This window comes from Saimiri boliviensis, chromosome 8, assembly GCF_048565385.1.
Source record: "Saimiri boliviensis isolate mSaiBol1 chromosome 8, mSaiBol1.pri, whole genome shotgun sequence".
NCBI lineage: Eukaryota > Metazoa > Chordata > Mammalia > Primates > Cebidae > Saimiri > Saimiri boliviensis.
The window spans coordinates 89,181,894-89,202,737 of NC_133456.1; the positions used below are offsets into that span (position 1 = coordinate 89,181,894).

Here is a 20,844-nt window from a genome sequence, read left to right on the forward strand (position 1 = left end):
AATACTTAAGAAATGGTCTGTAGCTGCATCCTGATTCCTGGGCATTGGAGAAAGACAGGAAGAAACAATTTAAACTACTGGTTCTACTGGTTAGTCTACTCTGGACTCAGCTCTCTGCGTATAACATGAAATCCAGATTTATTTTCATCCAAACAAAGATTTGGAAATCTTAAGTATTAATGAATAAAAATATTTGTCAACCCCAGAGTAGTTTAAATCTTACTATATTATATGCTCCATCCGGACTAAATGTCTACTTTGCATTTCATTACATGCATAGAGTTAAATGATTGTTAATAGTTTGAAGTGTGTCTGTTTTTTTCCTGCTACTTTATCAAGCCATTCTTGTCTGGTTACCAGAGTCCTTGGAATCTGCATTGTAAGGCACATAGTAAACAGTCAAGAATATCTGTTGTTCTACTGATTGAAGTCATCCTGTCTTGTAACTAATACATGACACATCTGTAAGTCAAGGTCAAATACGCCGTTGGAACAGATACACCCAAATTCTCAGTGATAAACAATAGTTGCTTTGTCAGGGATCTAGAGAGTCACGGGTAACGGAGGCCACGCAGTGACTGGTGATGGAGGCTTTGACAAAGCATCACTTTTCCCCAGGTTGAGGGCTTACTGGTATCCAATGGACAGAGGAGGAAGAGAAAGAGACAGACGGGAGTACACTGCTCAGGTGACAGGTGCACCAAAATCTCAGAAATCACCGCAAAAGAACTTTTCAATGTAGGCAAAAACCACCTGTACTCCAAAAACTATTGAAATAAAAGAATGTAAAAATTATAAAAGAAAAATAGAGAGATAGGCACATTGGAAATCACACAGAAGATCTTGTAGGCCAGGCCTGGAAATGCCATACCTCCCTTCTGCTCATATTTTACCGAAGTGAATCCTGTAAGTGGCATCTCTAGATGCAAAGTCAAGTGGGAGATGCAGTCCCTGTCTCATCTCATCTGGGCCACTCCTCCTTGGTGGCAGGGTCTCCTAGAAGGCTTTTCTACTATGCAAATCTAGTGGACAGATAGCTCTTTATGCCACAAGACCATTCAATTAATTTATTTCTATAGTTTCATACATCACATCCACACCCCTCAGCTACATTATAAGCAGCTGAAAGGAAGGAGATTAGATTCAAGTTTGAATTTTATAAGGATTTTACTTTATCTTCTGAAAGCCACCATTTTAGTGTGGCCAATGTAAATTGTTGCTTTGTGCTTTAAGAAACTAGAGAACAAACTAACATTTAATTTATATTTTTGCTCAATTATGGTACACTTAGAGACTTACCAAATCCCTTTATAAATATCACATAGAAAGAGAGAGAGGGTGCTTGCTCAGAGTTTTCAAGACAATTTCTCAAACCATTCAACATTCAAAACAGAACAGTTCTGCTGAAAGATTAATCTTCATTCTCATACTGTCCTTGGTAAAATTTGAAATTACAACCTCAATTGCTTGATTTGTACCAACAAAAGGATATTTCCAAGGCCTTCTCTTTCACACCAAAATTTCAATTTGTTAATGCAAATAATATCCTCCATTTTGCAAATGCTTACTGCATTTCAGACTATTTCTGAACAGTATGTTTCTGTTCTTTCTTATTAAAATTCAGCTGTTGGAGATTTCCACCATTCAAGAATGGAGATTTTTGAAATTTTTACTTTCCTAAAAGACCATCCCAAGAGGCTGAATGATAACCAAGAACTAGAAATTGTGGAAATTCTTGCTTCTGTGATTTCAGATTGGTGCTCACAGTATCTGTGGCATAAGCTACATAGAGAAGAGCATCATGACACGGAGTGATTTAAACATGAAATACAGGTACAGGTGATGTGGTTCTAACCAAATTGCAGATGTACTGCAGATTAGACAGAATTAATGAATTTTATACCGCAGTCTCTATAAATGAGCCAACAAATATGCAGCAAAATTCTGAACTGCAGCCTTGAAATAAAGAGCTTAATGTAATTCAGTGCTTACTGGTTGCCTAGAAACTAACTTGGAAGGGGGTTGGGGAGGGAGGACTAGAAACCATGAAGGGTTCACAGGTTTAATAAAGAAATTATTAACTCTGAACTGCTTGGGGATGTGATATATACACTCCACAGTGCTCTCCTCTCCCAAGAGCCCCATAATATGTCCGAGAGCAAGGTTGGGGGCATGCAGAAGAGGCTGCTATAGAATGACCGGGAAGTAGTGAAGGCTTTGGGCAAACCCCAGCATATACAAACCTCCACAGTTGCTGCAACCTGAGATCATCTCAACTTATTGACAACCTGCATCTATGGATAAAGCCTGCCTATTTCCTTTCCCTAAATTATTTTTCTAGAAACATACAGCTTAGCACTTGGTTATTACATGAGACATTTTCCCAATTCATCATATCACTAAGGATATTTTAAAAGCTTATTTGAGGCAGTTAAGGGATGGGGATACAGAAGATAGCTTAATCAATTTTATATTGAGAAAAGTGGGCTAGGTGCAGTGGCTCATGCCTGTAATCCTAGCACTTTGGGAAGCCGAGGTGGGCAAATCACCTTGAGGTCAGGAGTTCGAGACCAGCCTGACTGACATGGTGAAACCTCATCGCTACTAAAGATGAAGTCACCCCACTACACTCTAGCCTGGGGGACAAAAGCAAGACTCTGTCTCAAAAAAAAAAAAAAAAAAAAAAAAAAGAATGTGAAGGAGAAATCAACCAGTTTTTGTTTTAATTGCAAACCAAGTGATATACAGGGCTCTCTGAGACCACTCATGTTACAGTCCCATCATTAATTCAACTTCTTTTTTTTTAATTGGAATATAGAAACTGAGGAGGAGACGATGCCCAGGTGGTAATTCACAAGGTAGCGTTTTAGCATTTCCTCTAAAACTGTTAAATAAATGGCCCTTCAATGTTAGAACAGTGCTTACCCAGAAGGTGCTGTGCTTTAGTGTCTCAGCTTCAAAGAGTTGCGTAGGGAGGACGTATTTTAACCTAATTATTTTTGACAGGAATTAGGTCAGATTAATTAGTTTAAAATTCAGCTGAACAACGACGTCTTTGCTAATTACTTCAGGGTGCATACATAATTCATTTACAATGGCAAAAAAAAAAAAAAAAAAAAAAAGGAAAATACTAGGAAAGAATGCTACTTCACACAGACCCCTTTGATGGACCATTCATAAAACGAGGACCCTCTGTGACCCAAAAGGAGTGAGGAGAAGCAGAGAGTTCCTGGAGAATTTTATTAAGTATAAAGACAAATGATTATTTATATAAATATGTATTTTATGTAGCTTTATGTTTTTAATAACTTACATTAAAAATAATTAAACATTTATTTATTAACAGTGTCTTACTCTGTGGCCCAGGCTGAAGAGCAGTGGTGTGATCTCAGCTTATCATAACCTCTGACCCTGGAGTTCAAGTGATTCTCCTGTCTCAGCCTCCCAAGTAGCTAAGATGACAGGCATGCATTAAGAGATGGGGTTTCACCTAATTTTTGTATTTTTAGTAGAGATGGGGTTTTGTCATGTTGGTCAGGCTGGTCTTGAACTCCTGGACTCAAGTGATCCACCTGCCTCAGCCTCCCAAAGTGCTGGAATAATAGGCATGTACCAGGCCTAAAGATATATTTTTAAATAGTTTAGAATGTTATTCAAGGTAAGATGGAGTAAGAGAGTGTGTGATGAAAAGTGAATTTTATAGAGAAGGTGGTCCTAGGTCAGCCCCTTATCTTAGGCAGTGCACAGAACTCCTCTGAGGTGTAGAGATTTTTGTTATTGCTGTTAAACTATTAATAGCATTTAGCACATACTTTAAGGACTGTTATGAGAATTACATGAGATAATGTATATAAACCTCAGTACCTGTCATAGAATAAGTATTTAATGTTTGTTAGTTGTTATCATTTCTATAGTAGTATAAGAAATTAAATAAATGTTTGCCCTACTGCCTTCACACTTCTAAGCCTGCCCCCAAATCACTTTAAAATGAATTATAGCTTTTGGCTCAGACTGCATTAGAAAGGCCATTTTAAATTTAGACTCAATTTTCTACAGAGAAAAAAAATGGACTAAAATATTTCAGTAGATTAAATATCCAGTAATAGTAAGCAAAAACCACAGGTGTTCAGGAGGTCTTGGACAAAGAGTAGAGTGTAAGTATGCATGACTTGTCCAGGGTCCTACTCAGGAATGAGAAAGCATCTTAATATATTTTATTTATGAAGAGAAGCCCAAATAAAGATTGTGGGATCTCTTGATATTTAAATGCCTGCTCAGAGATTTTTTTTTTTTTCCTAAACCACATGAGACAAACAAATTGATGTACACATTGGGTTCTTTTAGTCTAAAATTGTGGGCTAAGTTATGATTGGAATTAGGTACATATAATCAAGCATTCAGATACAGGTAAACTGAAGATGAATTTTGCTGGTAAACAAACTGATTCCAGCCTCTGGCATTAGGACCACTTGGATTTCCTTTTCAAGCACTATAGTGTATTTACAGCTTAAAAATTAGATGGAATAGGAGCTATTAAAAACTGAAGACATTGAAGGAAATAGTAACAATGTTTTCCGTATGTAAACCCAAGTTGAAAATACAGCTGGCAACTCTCTGCTTAGTGCAAAGTATTTTATGCTTAACACACATGTTATCATGATTGCCACTACTTTAATTCCCACATCTCCTTGGCAAAATAATTGAATAGTGAAGAGAATAAATGTCTCTCACAGCATGTGAGGGAAAAACCAGGATGGTACAGATCACATTTGGCCAAAGAAATGCTTTCTTATTTCTCTCCTAGAACTGTGTGTCTGAATGCTATGATGGGTTGTCCAAAGTGTTTTGTCAGGTGGTTCTTCTCCCTGGATACCTGATTTCTATTTTAGAGGCATGTCTCTTCCCTGGAAACAATTTTCCTTTTAAAGTTATAAAACACCCATTAAAATGAATAACTTAACAATTGCCATCAGAGAATAAATTCTAAACAAACATAGTCTGCAGTATTCTTAAGAGAAAAACAAAAGGCCTGTGCACTTACTTTGCATGGATAAAATTTCCAATTAACCTTTGGCTGCTGCAGGGAGAAAACTTTATATTAATGGGGAAAAGGAAGCAGGTGTTAGGGTGGCTTGGGAAAGAGAGTGCAACTATCCTGAAATGCTGGATTGCAGACTGCAGTAATCATTAGATTCAGGCCAATTCTGGTCTTTCTTTTTCTCTTTGATAAAAGAGCAACAAAAGTTCATGAGAATCACATCTGAGTCACATCACACAAACTGTTCTAGTCTCTATACTTATCAATTATCAACCAGCTATAATTGATGTTGTCATTTCCATTGGCAGCAGTGGCACAACAGGTAGTGAAGATGGGTGCAGAGAGAAAGATGTGGCTGAAATATTTTCTTGAACACAGACTATCTGAGGTGTTTACCTTATAAAAATGTTTTCTGTATTAAACTTTACATATAGGAAGATTTTAGCAAATTCTCTGATATATTGTTACTATAAAAAAAATGAAAGACAGTATTACGGTTACTTCTACAATTCTTATCAATATCAAATAAATTGTCTAAAGAACACTGTAGACTGTCAAATAAATACAGTCTACAGTAGTTCTAAATTCAAAGACATTTTAATTCTAAATGGAGAACATAAACATAGGATATAAGCCAATGAGAACAGATAAAAATAATTTTATAAATAGAATGCCATTGTAGCATTTGACTACACTCTTGATCACTTTCATTATCATAAAATTTGAGCACTTACTCTTTCTTGAATGCCAACTCTAGATTTAACTGTGTTAGGTGCTTTACATATGAAATTTCATTGAATCACTGCAGTATAACTAAGCCTGGTGTTATCATAATCCTCATTGTAGAGCTAAAAAAGTAACTGAGCTCACATGAACTTCAGTAAGTTTACCCAAGTCCCCAGCAGTTGATGTTTAAGCATATGATGGTAGATGTCTGTATCTCTGGTAGATATGATTAGTAGACAGTTTGGCATTTGTGAACCACTGGACCTCCCGATACACTTTCTAAATTTGTTTGAGCATACTTAAACTTGCTGTCCACTGTTTAGTCTTTGCCAGAAAAGATGGAGGTAGAGTGACAGAGGGTGGGAGAGAAAGAGTAGATCGCTTGGAAGTTTGGTCCCATGGATTGAGGTTGACCGCACAGCAGTCTAGACCACCACTAGGGGGCAGGCTGATGCTAATTCATATTTCCATCATTTTTGGCCTAATCATAATGCACAGAACCCAAAGCAGCACCTTCGTTCCCCACTACCCAAAAAGGGCACAGTTGTTTCTTTTTCAAAATGACTAAATAAATGCAGGTTTCAAGGTAAGCGAATATGTACTTATTAGGGCAGGGATGAAAGAATGTGAATGTAAAATGTTGCAGCCACTTTGGAAAGAAGTTGGACCATTTCTTAGAAAGTTCAACCCAAACTTAACAAACTTAATCAGACATTCTCAACCCAGCAATCGGACTTTTAGATACCTATTCTAGAACAATGGAAACCTATGCTTATAAAAGGTTTTCATGTAAATATTCATAGCAATATCATTCATGAATGATGGTTAAAAAAAAAAAAAAAAAAAAAAAAAGTAGAAGTTGGCCGGGTGCTGTGGCTCAAGCCTGTAATCCCAGCACTTTGGGAGGCCGAGGCGGGTGGATCTCGAGGTCAAGAGATCGAGATCATCCTGGTCAACATGGTGAAACCCCGTCTCTACTAAAAATACTAAAAATTAGCTGGGCATGGTGGTGCGTGCCTGTAATCCCAGCTACTCAGGAGGCTGAGGTAGGAGAATTGCCTGAACCCAGGAGGCGGAGGTTGCGGTGAGCCGAGGTCGCGCCATTGCACTCCAGCCTGGGTAACAAGAGCGAAACTCCGTCTCAAAAAAAAAAAAAAAAAAAAAAAAAAAGTAGAAGTTATTCAGATGTCCATCAGCCGATGAATGGATATACAAAATGTGATCTATACACAAAATTGAATACAGTGCAGCAATAAAAACAGAATAAAGCACTGATATATGTTACAACCGGAGTGAACCTCTCCAACCATATACTAAGCAAAAGAACCGTCACACAAAAGAACCTACATGTTGTATGACTTCTGTGAAATGTCTAGAATAGGTAAATCTGTAGAGACATACACTGCATGTGTGTTTGCCTGTGGCAGAGTGTAAGAATAGGGATTAACAGTAAATGGGCATATGGAATATGGAGCAATAAAAATGTTTTAATACTGTATTGTGGTTATGAATGTACACTCTGTAATTTGAATTGTATACTTTGAACAGATGAATTTTATAATATGTAGATTATGCTTCAATGACTCCGTTTTTTTAAAAAAAAATCTTTAAAATGAAATTAAGGATGGAGCACATCAGGTGTGAGATGGGACATTCACTCAACTTGTTTCCCTCCTAAAAACATCTCACCCCTCAGTCCACATGCTGCTGCGGCAACTTCCTTCCCTTCTAGTCCTAACTTCTTTTATAACATTTTGCCTCTGCTTCTTGTCTCTTTATCCTCATCTCATATTCAACCCTCAACCCACTGCAATCTGGCTTCAGCCCACATAATTCTACCAAAATTGTTCTTGCCAACTTTGTGATGACCTCCTTTTTGTTGCATTCAGTGGGTGTTTTTAGCTATTTTTCTTTACTTTCTCTCTCAGCACTTCGACCCTGTTCACCACTTTGTACCCACAATTTTCTCATAGAATCTGTCATGTTTTATTCTCCTGGTTTTCCTTCAATACCTCTGGTTACTTCTTTACAGTCTTCTTCCTGGGTTCCTCTTTCTTTGTCCATCACTTATGTTCTGATACGACTCAGGATACTATGCAAGATCCTCTTCTCTTCATGCTTCAGAATGGGGTCAGAATATCGTCTTCATCAGAACCATTGGGTGGGGCTCTACTTTTCAACAAGGCAGATTTGGGAACTACTTTCTATATCTATGCAATAAGACACTCTTGAGTTGGTACCCAGGATTTTAAATTTTATTAGGTTTACCGGGTAATTAATCTGACCCCAAAGTTTGAGAATCATTTATTTATATATCATCCCTGAGTAATATTATCTACTCCCATGTTTAATTACCATCTGCTTGCTGATAATCTCAAAATTTATATATCTAGCTCAGAATTTGTTCTTGAAAAGGACTTTGTTCATAATCCATAGGCACAAAGTTCTGCTAACCATCTCACTTGGAGTCTTACAAAAATAAAACCTTACTATGCCACCAAATGATCTCATTAGGTTTGCTTGCCAATTTCTTTTATGTTTCCTAGTTCTGTTGAGGAATCTGCCACCACTGTCACCAATCTCACAGATCTAGTTAGCTTCTTTAACCCTTGATCCTCACCTTCTGTTATATCCAATCTGAAGCCCTGTTAATTTAATCTTCTAAAAATATGATGATTCCAGCTACTTGTCTCCATTCCCATTTAACAGTATTCTAGTTGAGGCCAATAGCATCTCTCTTACCTGGAACTATACTATAACTTGCTCCAAATGAGTTTCTCAGCCTCTATCTTTGCTGGTCTCATTTGTCTATGATCTTTTACTCGTACTGAAATTATTTTTCTGAAATGTGAACCTAACCAGGCTGCTTTCTTATTTAAAACATTTCTGTAGAATTCCAATCTTCTTAGGAGAAAGGTCAAATTCTTTAACTTGATAAAAAGGGACTTCCATGATGCAACAACCCCAGCTTACCAGCTTACCACTCCAGACTTATTATTCTTGATCCCTGTTTCATCTTTTCAAGAATTCTAACTTCTAGTTTCACTGAACTTCTCTTACTTCTTCAAAGAACGTCAAATCTTTCATTGCCTCTATACATTTGTAAATAATGTTCACTGAGATGAAGCATTCTACTCCATCTCTTTAGCTGATTTTTACTGATTTGTCAGGTATTACCTTCCACGTTACCTTCCCTGGAAACTCTCTGACACTCTAAGTTCAAATAAGAAGATTCTGCAATATGCAATTATAATACACTATGTTCACCCCAGCATAGAACTATTACACTGCATGTTAAGTTTTGAGTTTTAATAGTTTGCTGAACTCTTCTTCCATAGGCTTAATGGGGATTGGAACCAAGTTACCAGAACATGGTATATATGCCTATTGAATTATTCAACAGGGGAATGATTTATTTTTGTAGATCACAGTCTAAAAAAGTGTTACAGTCACATATGTTTAACTTCCACATAATTGAAATTATAATAAAGACTAGAAAATTATGTTCTAGGTTTTTGGATGACATGATGGGTATCATTTTAACACTCTATTTGAATGTTTAAGATGGAATAAGTACAAATGTATCAACATTTGGGTGGAAAGTATTAGTGTTAGCACCCTCAGAACTAACTCAGTATAAACCACACTAAAGTATATTAAAAAATATTTTCACTTATCTGAATACAGAAAATTTTGCTATAAATTTTATTTTATTAGCACCACAAATTGAATAGCGTTCGTATTTAATTAGACATGAAAAAGTCTTGTTCAAATTCTATTTTTCTGTTTATTTACCTTCTGAATGAATGACATTTAAAAAGTTAGAATGGAGATTTCCTCATTTAAAACACATTTACCTCCTCAGAAACCTGTTTTTGACTCTGTATATTTTGAGGTGACCTCTTCATTTGTAGTTTCAAGGTGCTTCACTTATTTTTGCATGTGAGCTTTTAAAATGGAACCAAACTCATTTGAGCCTTTGTATTGACTCCAGAAAGGAGTTTCTTCTAGGAAATTTCATTAGAACTTTCATTTGGAATCTTGGTCTTAATACACGTAAAATTAAATATGCAAAACTTAGGAGCCTGTTCTCACCCCTCCTTCAGGGTCATTGTGATGGCAAGTTCAGCTCTGGACAGCTCCCTTATATACTGACCATTGTATTAAGTTGTCCTCACAATGCTAATAAAGATATACTTGACATTAGGTACCTTATAAAGGAAAGAGGTTTAATGGACTCACAATTTCACATGGCTTAGGAGGCGTCACAGTCGTGGTGGAATGCAGAGGAGAAACAAAGGCACATCTTACATGGCAGCAGGCAAGAGAGAGTTTGCGCAGGGGAACTCCCATTTACAAAACCATCAGATCTTGTGAGACCTATTCGCTTGAAACAGTAGCAGGGAAACCACTCCCATGGTTCAATTATCTCCACCTGGTCCTGCCCTTGACATGTGGGAATTATTACAACTCAAGGTGATATTGGGTGGGAAAACCATATCAACCACATTGTAGGCATTCATTATGACCAGGATTAAATACATTTCAAGGTGTTGTTGCATTGCTACATCATGACAAATCAGAGCTGCACAACTTTAAAACACATTGATACACCAACTTGGATATAAAAATTGAAGATGTGGCTGCAAAAATGATTTTTGCCCTTCTATGATGGAGTCTGGAAGACCAGTTCCTCTGCTTACTAGTTATGTGATCTTAAAGCAAGAAAGATAATCTCTGAGCTTCAATCCTCTCTTCCTTAAAATAATGATGACATTAATTGCATTAGTTGACTATAACTACCACAAATTAATATGTAACTACTGAACTCATGTTTCGTTGGGCTAGAAAGTTGAGCTAAGCTCAATTGGGTGGTATTTTAATTTTGATTAAACTTCCTCAAGTGTCTAAAACCAGCCACAGGTCAGCAAGGTGGCTCTACTTTGGCAGGATGACTGGGTGTTAGTTGGATCATGACTAGGCCACACCCATCCACTAAATTCACCCATGCTTATTTATGGGTAAGTCTGCATAGGTTGGTATTTGTATGACCAAGATTCTGCATCATGGTGGCCAACATTCAGAACAACTGTCACCTCCTCATATAATCCCTGATCATTCTAGCTGTAGTAACTCTGGGACACTCCCATTCCTTTTATATCCCATTACCCTGTTATATCATCTTCACAGCACCATTTCCCTTTTTGAATTATATGTTTATTTTTTGTTTCTTAGTTCATAATCTTTTCCCACTCCCCATTGTATATAAGCTCTTCAAGGATGAGGTCTGTTCTATCTTGTTCATTGCTCTATCTTTATCGTAAAGAACTGTGATAAACCCATACAGCACTAAGTAATAGACACATATGAGGTGCTTCAGAAACATCTGTTGCCTATTAACAAGTAATTCTTCCTCCAGACATAACCAATGTCAAATGAGAATTTCTGACGGGTACAATGGTTCATATTCACCACCATGGGTTTGTGTAATGCCATTATGCCAAAATTTCTCTTATAGACATAGAGAGTACGATGGTTTGTGTAATGACATTATTAAATGTTGCTGAGTGTGATAATACCTGTCTCACAGGGTTATTGTAAATATCACATGAGATAATGTATATAAAAGGTACTTTGTCAGAAAAAAACATAAATATTATTTATCATCATTATTCTGATTTCATAGATGAGGAACTTGGAGCTCCAGTGGCCATATAACTACCCAAGTTCACAGATATAAGTTCTTCAATCTCTGCAGAGCATCACTAAAATGATCTTATATAGGTTTTTTGTTTGTTTGTTTTTGTTTTTTTGGTTGGAACATCCCTTGCTAAAAGATTATGAGGATCACAAGGAATGTCCTAAAAGTTAGGAATCAAAGAAAAACATTTTCCCATTGACATGAAACTCTGTCTCTACTAAAAATACCAAAATTAGCCAGGCACTTTGGCATGCACCTGTAATTCCAGCTACTCAGGAGATGGGGCAGGAGAATTGCTTGAACTCAGGAGATGGACTTTGCAGTGAGCTAAGATGGCACCACTGCACTCCAGCATGGGTGACAGAGTCAGACTCTGTCTAAAAAAAAAAAAAAAAAAAAAATTAAAAAAAAGAGAAATTTCATGAACATCTGTAAAACAGCCAAAGGAAAAAAAAAAATACCAGAATGAGAAATTCAAAGCAAAATTTGGCTCACTGGCTCAGATGGTATGAAAATCAACCACTTGCGATGCTTAATGGGAAGCTATAGAGAAGTTAATAGGTTTGTGAACAAATGTCCCAAGGTTTCAGCTCGAGGTATGATTTCCCAATTCAAGCAATTTTCTACCCTGAGGGTAATAGTTTTTACTCAGATTTTGTCCAAAGAAACTATCACTATTTCATATTTTTCTTCCTTTTCCTATTTTCCTAATAAAAGTGTTCAGTATTCTTTGGTGGAATTCTTCCCTACTGTTTGATGTCATGACACTTTCTTGTCATTTGGAGCCTCTGGTGCTAACCAGAGCAGTGTATGATAAATACTAGAAGGTGCATTAGTTAATTAGGTTATATCTTATATTCTTATATAATTCACACAATTGGCTACTTAACAAAACTCAGCTTCAAAGTTGTGTGATTTTATTTGTGGTATTTTTAAGTAGTGTTTTATTTTTAAATTTGATATATGCTCGTTAAGAACACACCGTTGGGGGGAAATGGGGGAGGGGCGGGGGGTGTGGGGAGGTGGGAAGAGATAGCATGGGGAGAAATGACAGATACAGGTGAGGGGATGGAAGGCAGCAAAGCACACTGCCATGTGTGTACCTATGCAACAATCTTGCATGTTCATCACATGTACCCCAAAACCTAAAATGCAATAAAAAAAAAAGAACACATACTAGCAATTAGTCACATGTCACTATAACTGAAAACAAAAATCATTTGGAATAACATCAGACAAACCTGATGACCAGAAATATTAATCAGGTGTGGAGTTCTTCTCAGCTACTTAACAACTGGGGTGATAACTTTGGGTCTCCTCACCCTGGTCCACTCTTTTCCCAAACATTCAAACATTCACTTGATCATCTTTGTTTGCTCTGAAACTCTCTGATACAATACTATTATATTGTTTTGCAAGCAGTAATACAATTTGGAAAATGAAAATGAGAAAGTTGTAATTTTCTTAGAGCAGAATGACATTTCAGCTCAAAGCAGCAGCATCATTTTCTTAGAAACAACTCAGGTCCAGAGAAATACTGTGACTTGCCTAAGGTTGCACAGACCTAGAATCCATGATCCCAACCAAATATCTTCTATGTTAGTCTTATTTCCACTGTACTGATTCTTTGTTTCTATTTTCTAGTTCATTTATTTGTCCAGTGTGATTCACTAATAACTACAGCAAGGTTAATCATAATAATGTTAGTGAATTATTCTAGACACTTATGAAGCACCTACAATGTGAAACCTCTGTAAAGAATTTTTTAAAAAGTAATCCTGTTTTATTCTTACAACAACAAAGATGAAAATCATAGGTATTACCTACATTTTAAAGAAAAAAAAAATTATACAGATGTATCATTTAAGTTTCTGTAGTTAGAAAATGAAGGACCTGGGATAGGAATCTCACATGTATGCTTCAAGAACTTGAAAACCTGTTTGTTTTTTTTTTGTTGTTACCTACTCATGACATAGTAAACCTTTTTCTCTGGCTTGGATTCATGGTTTGGGTTTCTATATTTAGTGTATTTTCTCAGAATTTAGCTAGAGGAGCAGACTATAAAAATGACCCCTATTCTTTACTCCTTCCTTAGCTCTCTGTAATGAAAAATTTCAGTTTTTTCCAACAAGGAGTGAGATCTCTTTGTTCAATGTTTTCTATTTTGATTTGTTTTGTTTTTAAGATGGAGTCTCACTCTTGTTGCCCAGGCTGGAATGCAGTGGCCCTATCTCAGCTCACTACAACCTCCGCCTCCCATGTTCAAACAATTCTCCTGCCTCAGCCTCTGGAGAAGCTGGGATTAAAGGTGACTGCCACCACACCAGGCTAATTCTTTGAATTTTTAGTAGAGACGGGGTTTCCCCATGTTGGCCAGGTTGGTCTTGAACTCCTAACCTCAGGTGATCCACCTGCCTCGGTATCTCGAAGTGCTAGGATTATAGGCATGAGCCACGATGACTGCTGCATTTGGACTACTTTTGTGAATTGCATGGCCAATATAATGCAACCAAGGCTAGTTAGCATGTAATGAACAAAGAGACAACCTGCAGAATGGAAAAAAATATTTGCAAACTATTCAACTGACAAGGGGTCAATAGCCAGAATATATAAGAAATTCAAACAATTTAATATTTTTTTAAAAGTCAACAAATAATCTAATTTAAAATGCACTAAAGATCTCAATAGACATTTCTCAAAAGAAGACATACAAATGGCCAACATCAATAATCATCTAAAAACTGCTATTCAAAACTACAATGAAATATCATATCACCCCAGTGAAAATGTCTTTTGTGAAAAAGACAAAAAATAATGGATTCCAGTAAGGATGCAGAGAAAGGGGAAAGCCTGTACACTGCTGATGAAAATATAACTTAGTACAACCACTATGGAAAACAGTATAGAGGTTTCTCAAAAAGCTAAAAATAAAACTACCATATGGTCCCAAATAAAGGAGATACATAATCAAAAGAAAGGAAACTCAGTACATCAAATAAATATCAGCACTCCCATGTTTACTGCAGCACTAGTCACAACAGTGAAGATTTGGAATCAACATAACTGTTCATCGGTGGATGAACGGATAAAGAAAATGTGGTCTATATACACAATGGAATAGTATTAAGCCATAAAAAATAAAATCCTGTCATTTACAACATGGATGAAACTGGAGGACATTATGTTAAGCGAAATAAGCAATGCAAAGAAAGACAAGTATTTCATGTCCTCATTTATTTATGCAAACTAAAAAAAATTATCTCATGAACATAGAGGGCAGAATGATGGTTCCCTCATAAAATTAGGATTACCCCATAATCTTTCTGTTAACCTACTTTTTCAACTTACCAACATATTTAGACTTAAAAAATCAATAGATGTAGACTCTCTTTATGGTATTAATAGTTATGAAATACTAATTTAAGGGATTTTAGCATAACACATTTAACTAAGTAGTTTTCCTTGATACTTATGTGGTTACCTAGTGCTCACTACTTTAAGCATCATGGCAATAAACATCCTTGTACAGTTATCTCTTTCTCAGATCATTTCCTAAAAAAGATGGTGAATGGTTAGTCAAGGGATATATATACTGAAATCAGTGATATATATTACAAGATTATAATCTGGAAATGAAATATCAATTAATATCTGTATCAACATTGCTCTCTTGAAAAGTCTGTGAGGGCAGAAGACTGAAAATATGTTGAAGGAAAAAAATGTGATAAATACCAGCCCAAGAATTAAAGAAGAAAAGAGATTCTGCTTAGGTAGGGTTCATGACAATCTTAGTAATTCACATAGAAACTCAATCTGGTTTAATATGCATGTTTTTTTAGGTCACCATTGTAACAGGCCTTTCTTGCATTGCTATAAAGAAACTAGAGGACACTGAGTAATTTATAAGTAAAGAAGTTTAATTGGCTCACAGTTTTGCAGGGTGTATAGGAAGCATACAGCATCTGCTTCTGGGGAGACTTTAGCAGGCTTCCAAAAATGGCATAATGCAAATGGGGAGCAGCTCATCACATGGCAAGAATGGGAGCCAGAGTGAGACAGAGTGGCAAGGGCAGAGACACATACTTTTAAACAAACAGATCTCATGAGAACTCATCATCATGAGAACAGCACCAAGGGGATGGTGCTAAACCATTCACAAGAAATCCGCCTCTGTGATCCAATCACCTCCCACCAGGTTCCATCTCCAACACTGGGATTTACAACACAACATGAGATTTGAACAGAGACAAAAATACGAACTATATCAACCACATAGATAGGTCTGTTTTCCTGTATACATTGAATATAGTATAATGATAATTTCCCATTCATCCATATCGGAAATTGTCAAATGATCATCTTTTACCTTTGCATATTTTTCTATTGAATTATCTTAACTGTTCATTATTGCTTGTAAAAGTGCTTTAAATGTTAAAGATATCCCCTATTGTCACATATATTGTCAGAGAGATTACAACATATACAAGTTTTTAACAATACCTCAAAGCCAATTTTAATTGTACATATATATATACATATATATATATTCTATCTTCTTGTATCCTCTGAATTTATTACAGCTATTACTGTATATTCTAAATTGCTTGGGTTTTATCATTTTTGATCAAATACTAATTGTGTAGAGGACACTGAGGCCAAAGTAGTAGAAGCTTGGCTATGTTTTTCAAACGTTTTCGAGTAAATTCCTCAGACAAATACACCAAGACAATGTTGTGTCTCCGGGAAAAACAATTATGGCTAAGAACAATTAAGTCCACTGGGAGAAAGACAGCTCATTGCATAAGCTTTATTCTCCAGTGGGTCAGTGTTATCTTGGCATACAAAGGATGACACATCATTAATGAAAACCAGGAGAGAAAATGTTTTTAAGGCTATCAAGTTCCCAAAAGTCAAAGGTCAAACTAAAACATGTCAGAAGCTGTCAAAAACATGTTATTTCCATGATCATAAACGTGTTTATGAACAGCAAGGCTAATCACATGGAAAAATTACAAGAACAAATTCAAAGTTTTTAACGTAAAAGGACTCTGGAACTTTTTAAAAGAAACCCTTCTTTAAAAAGAAACCTGCATGTTGAATTCTGTCACTCTTCTCATTTAAGAAGCATTAAGTTTTCTAAAAAACCATGATAATAAGGATTATATCTGTTATCTGTGGCAAGTTTATGTATAAACGTTGTATACCAGCAAATCTGAATACATCTGCTATTAAAAGCACAAGTGTGCCCCCTTCTGAATAAATGAAATATTGAGTCCTATATTTACACAAAATTACCAACTCCCTTCATTCTGGACCATTAGTATTTGGGCAAATACTGATGGAGAATTTCAAGAGCACTATTTTCTAGAAACATTTATGATTGGCAAAATTCTAAAAGAATATTTAGATGAAATCTGCTATGTCTTTTCATATGTGTTTGTTTCCACAGCTGGAATCCTCTAAAATAAGTCACCAGGAAAAAAATTCTGATCTTATTCTAGACAAAGAATGAAAAGCCAGGAAGTTACATAACCCAAAGTAGAGTGGAAAGAGTTGGGTAGAGAGTTGGCAACTGTTTTGGAAACTGAAATAGTGTTAAAGATGTCAGGAAAATGTGAAGTGACATTCCACTAAGACAGTTCAAAGATGTTTTGAAAAACAGTAGCTATGTAAGCTATGTACCTTGTGTTGACTTAAGTTTGACTTTGTTCACTTAGTTCTATAGCTGAAACAAGTCCCAGAAGGATTAAGTAGGTTTTCGGAAATTACTTAATGACTAAGCCATATTTTTCTACCTTCAGTCAAGTGCTCTACCTACAAGAAAAAATGGTGATCCAAATGAGCTATTCTGGTATATTAACACATATTTAATAGATTACATCTAGAAAACGATTTCAATCCAGATTCTTCTCTTACTTCTCCTTCTGTAAATTCAGAGCCAAATCAACTTTTGACCAAAATATGGTACCAGGTTTGATATACTTATCTTGGGCAGTGTGGCACTTGACTATTTTAAAGTATCATGGAAATAAAATGTGGATGATGATGAGGAAGATGGCAATGACAATAGCAGTTGTTATGAAAATGAAAATGTACTTTGTCATAACATTATTAAAGGATGACAGTTAAATGATAGCTTAAATCGTAGTTAAATGATATCCTAAGTCATCTGATAAACAGGAATTAGTTTCTAACCAAGTTCTCCAATTTATAATCAGAGAATATTGTGCCTTGTCTTATATTTGCTTATATTTTGGCAAAAGTAATTTGTCTCATTTTAAACACAAAGGTTGACTGATTAAACCTATAGCTACTTTGCTAGTTTTACTGTGATTGATAGCTAAATCAGTTACCTTCCTTCTAAAGTTCTGTAAATTTTAATACATTAGAAAACTAAATATGTATACAAATTTTACCAGTATCTGCCTTTCTTTACTGATGTATACATTAGAAACTAATTTCATCAGTCTTTGTTTTCTGATTCACATAGAAACTCAATCTGATTTAACATGCATTTTTTTTTTTTTAGATTACCATTGGGTGAGGCCTTCCTTGCATTGCTATAAAGAAACTACAAGACACTGAGTAATTTATAAGTAAAGAAGTGAATCATTTATAATTCATTTATAATTGGCTCACAGTTTTGCAGGGTGTATAGGGAGCATAGCAGCATCTGCTTCTGGGGAGACTTTAGGAGACTTCCAATCATCACAGAATGGAAATGGGGATCAGGCTCATCACATGGTGAGAATGGAAGCCAGAGTGAGAAAGAATGGTGGGGCCAGAGCCACACACTTTTAAACAAACAGATCTCATGAGAACTCATCATCATGAGAATAGCACCAAGGGGATGGTGTTAAACCATTCATGAGAAATCCAACTCTGTGACCCAACCACCTCCCACCAGGCTTCATCTCCAATATTGGGATTTACAATACAACATGAGTTTTGAACAGGGACAAAAATATGAACTCTATCAACCATATAGACTAGGTCTGTTTTCCTGTATACACTGAATGTAGCATAATGATAATTTCCCATTCATCCATATTAGAAATTGTCAAATGACCATCTTCTACCTTTGCATATTTTTCTACTGAGTTATCTAAAATATAGATAAAAACAAAAGCAAATATTGATGAAATTTGTATAAATATTTGGGATTTTCCTCTCTTCAGCAAACCCCTTCACTTCATGGCTATTTGACTTAGATCAGATCTAGTTTTCCACATGGTATTTAAAATTCATATCTTTTAAGAATGAAGCAAATTATTATTTTCTATGTATTTCCAGAAAGCACTAACTTCTGACGTTATCAGAACTTTGGAGGAAATAAACATAAGTTTTTAACGAAGTAAATACAATCTATCACCAGTTTAAATTCTTTTCCAATACTATTCGTTCATCATTCTACAAAGATTCTACACAGAATCTTTCCAACACTATTACTCAATAAATTCTCCAGAATACTGCATTAATCTACTTAAGTGCTGAATCTTTAAATTGCTGTTCTCAATGGATAAAACTGACTGATAAAAGTACATTTATAAATATCAGTTGCCATATGGTTTACACTTTTGCTAATGATCAATCACAAGATTAAATCAATCATTGGACAAATACCATTATAAAACTGTGAAATGTTTATGCCAATTCTCTTCTTTTCTTCCCAAGTAACATCACTAACTTGTGCCAATATTTACAAACATTTAACCTGTACCTCCTTTCCTGCTATAAGATTCAAATTCACCAATCGCAGTTAGAATGGCCACCTATTACTTGGCCAATGTATTCATTTTAAAAGAACATTTACTGAATCAACATATATAAAATATCTTTTGGATTTAATTAATAGGCCTTGTATATTCATTGCCAAAAATATGTTCTCAACTAAAACATACCCTATGATCATCAATTCACAGAGTTGTTGCTGATTATTCCTAACTGTGCAACAAACCATCTTGTAGAATAAACAACCTCCATAGTTCTTATTTTGAAAAACTTTAAAACATTCAGACTAGTAATTACATTGAATGATAGCTTAATTTAAATTGTAAAAGACCTCTAGTGGATTGTTTATGTCATTTACACTGTGTGATATGTTTCACACAGAAAGAAGTTATACATACTCATGAATCAATATGTACAGTGAAGGATTAATATTCAAACAAATGCATTTTATTCTACTTTTTAAAAAATTATAGAAATTGATCCCAGCCTTCCTACTGCCACTTCTTGCAACTTACACACTTCATATGTCCACCATCTCTTTTCTTGGCCCTTGTAAGACATCATGTATTTTTCACCTAATAATGATGTAAATATAAACACTCTTAATATTTACATTTCATCAGAAGGTTTTGTTCATGTATTTGTTTTGTGAATTGCTAATGTATTATCAGCACGGCATCCAGTTGTCTTTCTTAATTGTGAATTACTTTGCATTTGTGAGCTTGTTAACTGTAATCACAAACTATCTTTATTGCCTGGGCTTAAAGAAAAGGCGGGAGATGCAGACCTGACTGATCACCATATTCCATTCCCTAGACTGTAGAGCTTGGTTCAAGAACGGACACCAACTAAAACTAGTCCAGTCTCATTAGAGTATTGCAAATTAAAACAACAATGAGATATCACTACACACTTATTAGAATGGTACAATCCCAAACACTGACAAGGACAAATGCTGGCCAGGCTGTGGAGTAACAGCAACTCATTCATTTAGATAGAAATGAAAAAAAGGTATGGCCATTTTTGGAGACAGTCTTAGAGATTCTTACAAAGCTAATCATAGTGTTACCATATGATCCAGCAATTACTCTTGTTGGTACTTCTCCAAATGATTTCAAAGCTTATGTCCACACAAACCTACACACAAGCATTTCCAGTGACTTTATTCAAAACTGCCCAAACTTGGAAGCATTCAGGTTATCCTTTGATAGGTGAATGATAAACAAACTGTGGTATATCCATGCAACAGAATAATACCCAGTGATGAAAACAAGTGAGCAAGCTCTAAAGCCACACAGAAAGGAATCTTAAGTGCATATAGCTAAGTGAAGGAAGCCAGTCTGTGAAGATTACAAATGGTATGATTCCAACTATATGACATTCAGGGAAAAGGAAAACTTGAGAGACAGTGAAAATATCACTAGTGGCCAGGAGTTTGGCAGGATAGAGGGAAACCTGAATAGGTGGAGCACAGAAATTTTAGAAGAGTATTCTGTACGATTTTGTAATGGTGAGTAAATGACATTACATATTTGTCAAAACACATACAACTCTACAACACAGAAGGTGAACTCTAATATAAGCTATGGATTTTAGTTTATAATGCTATATCAATACTAGTTCATCAGTTGTAATAAATGTACCACAT

The 20,844-nt window shown here is 35.7% G+C and overlaps 1 long non-coding RNA gene across 2 annotated transcripts in view; it reads left to right on the forward strand.

Moving 5' to 3' along the window:
* The first annotated feature begins 414 nt into the window (after positions 1–414).
* LOC101027427 (uncharacterized) overlaps positions 415–20,844 on the forward strand; it is a 165,495-nt gene continuing 145,065 nt past the window's right edge. For both annotated transcript variants that reach the window (XR_165349.3, XR_012518672.1), the window contains exons 1-2: positions 415–474; positions 16,915–17,003. This is a non-coding gene — a long non-coding RNA (uncharacterized LOC101027427). The remainder of the gene's footprint in view (positions 475–16,914; positions 17,004–20,844) is intronic.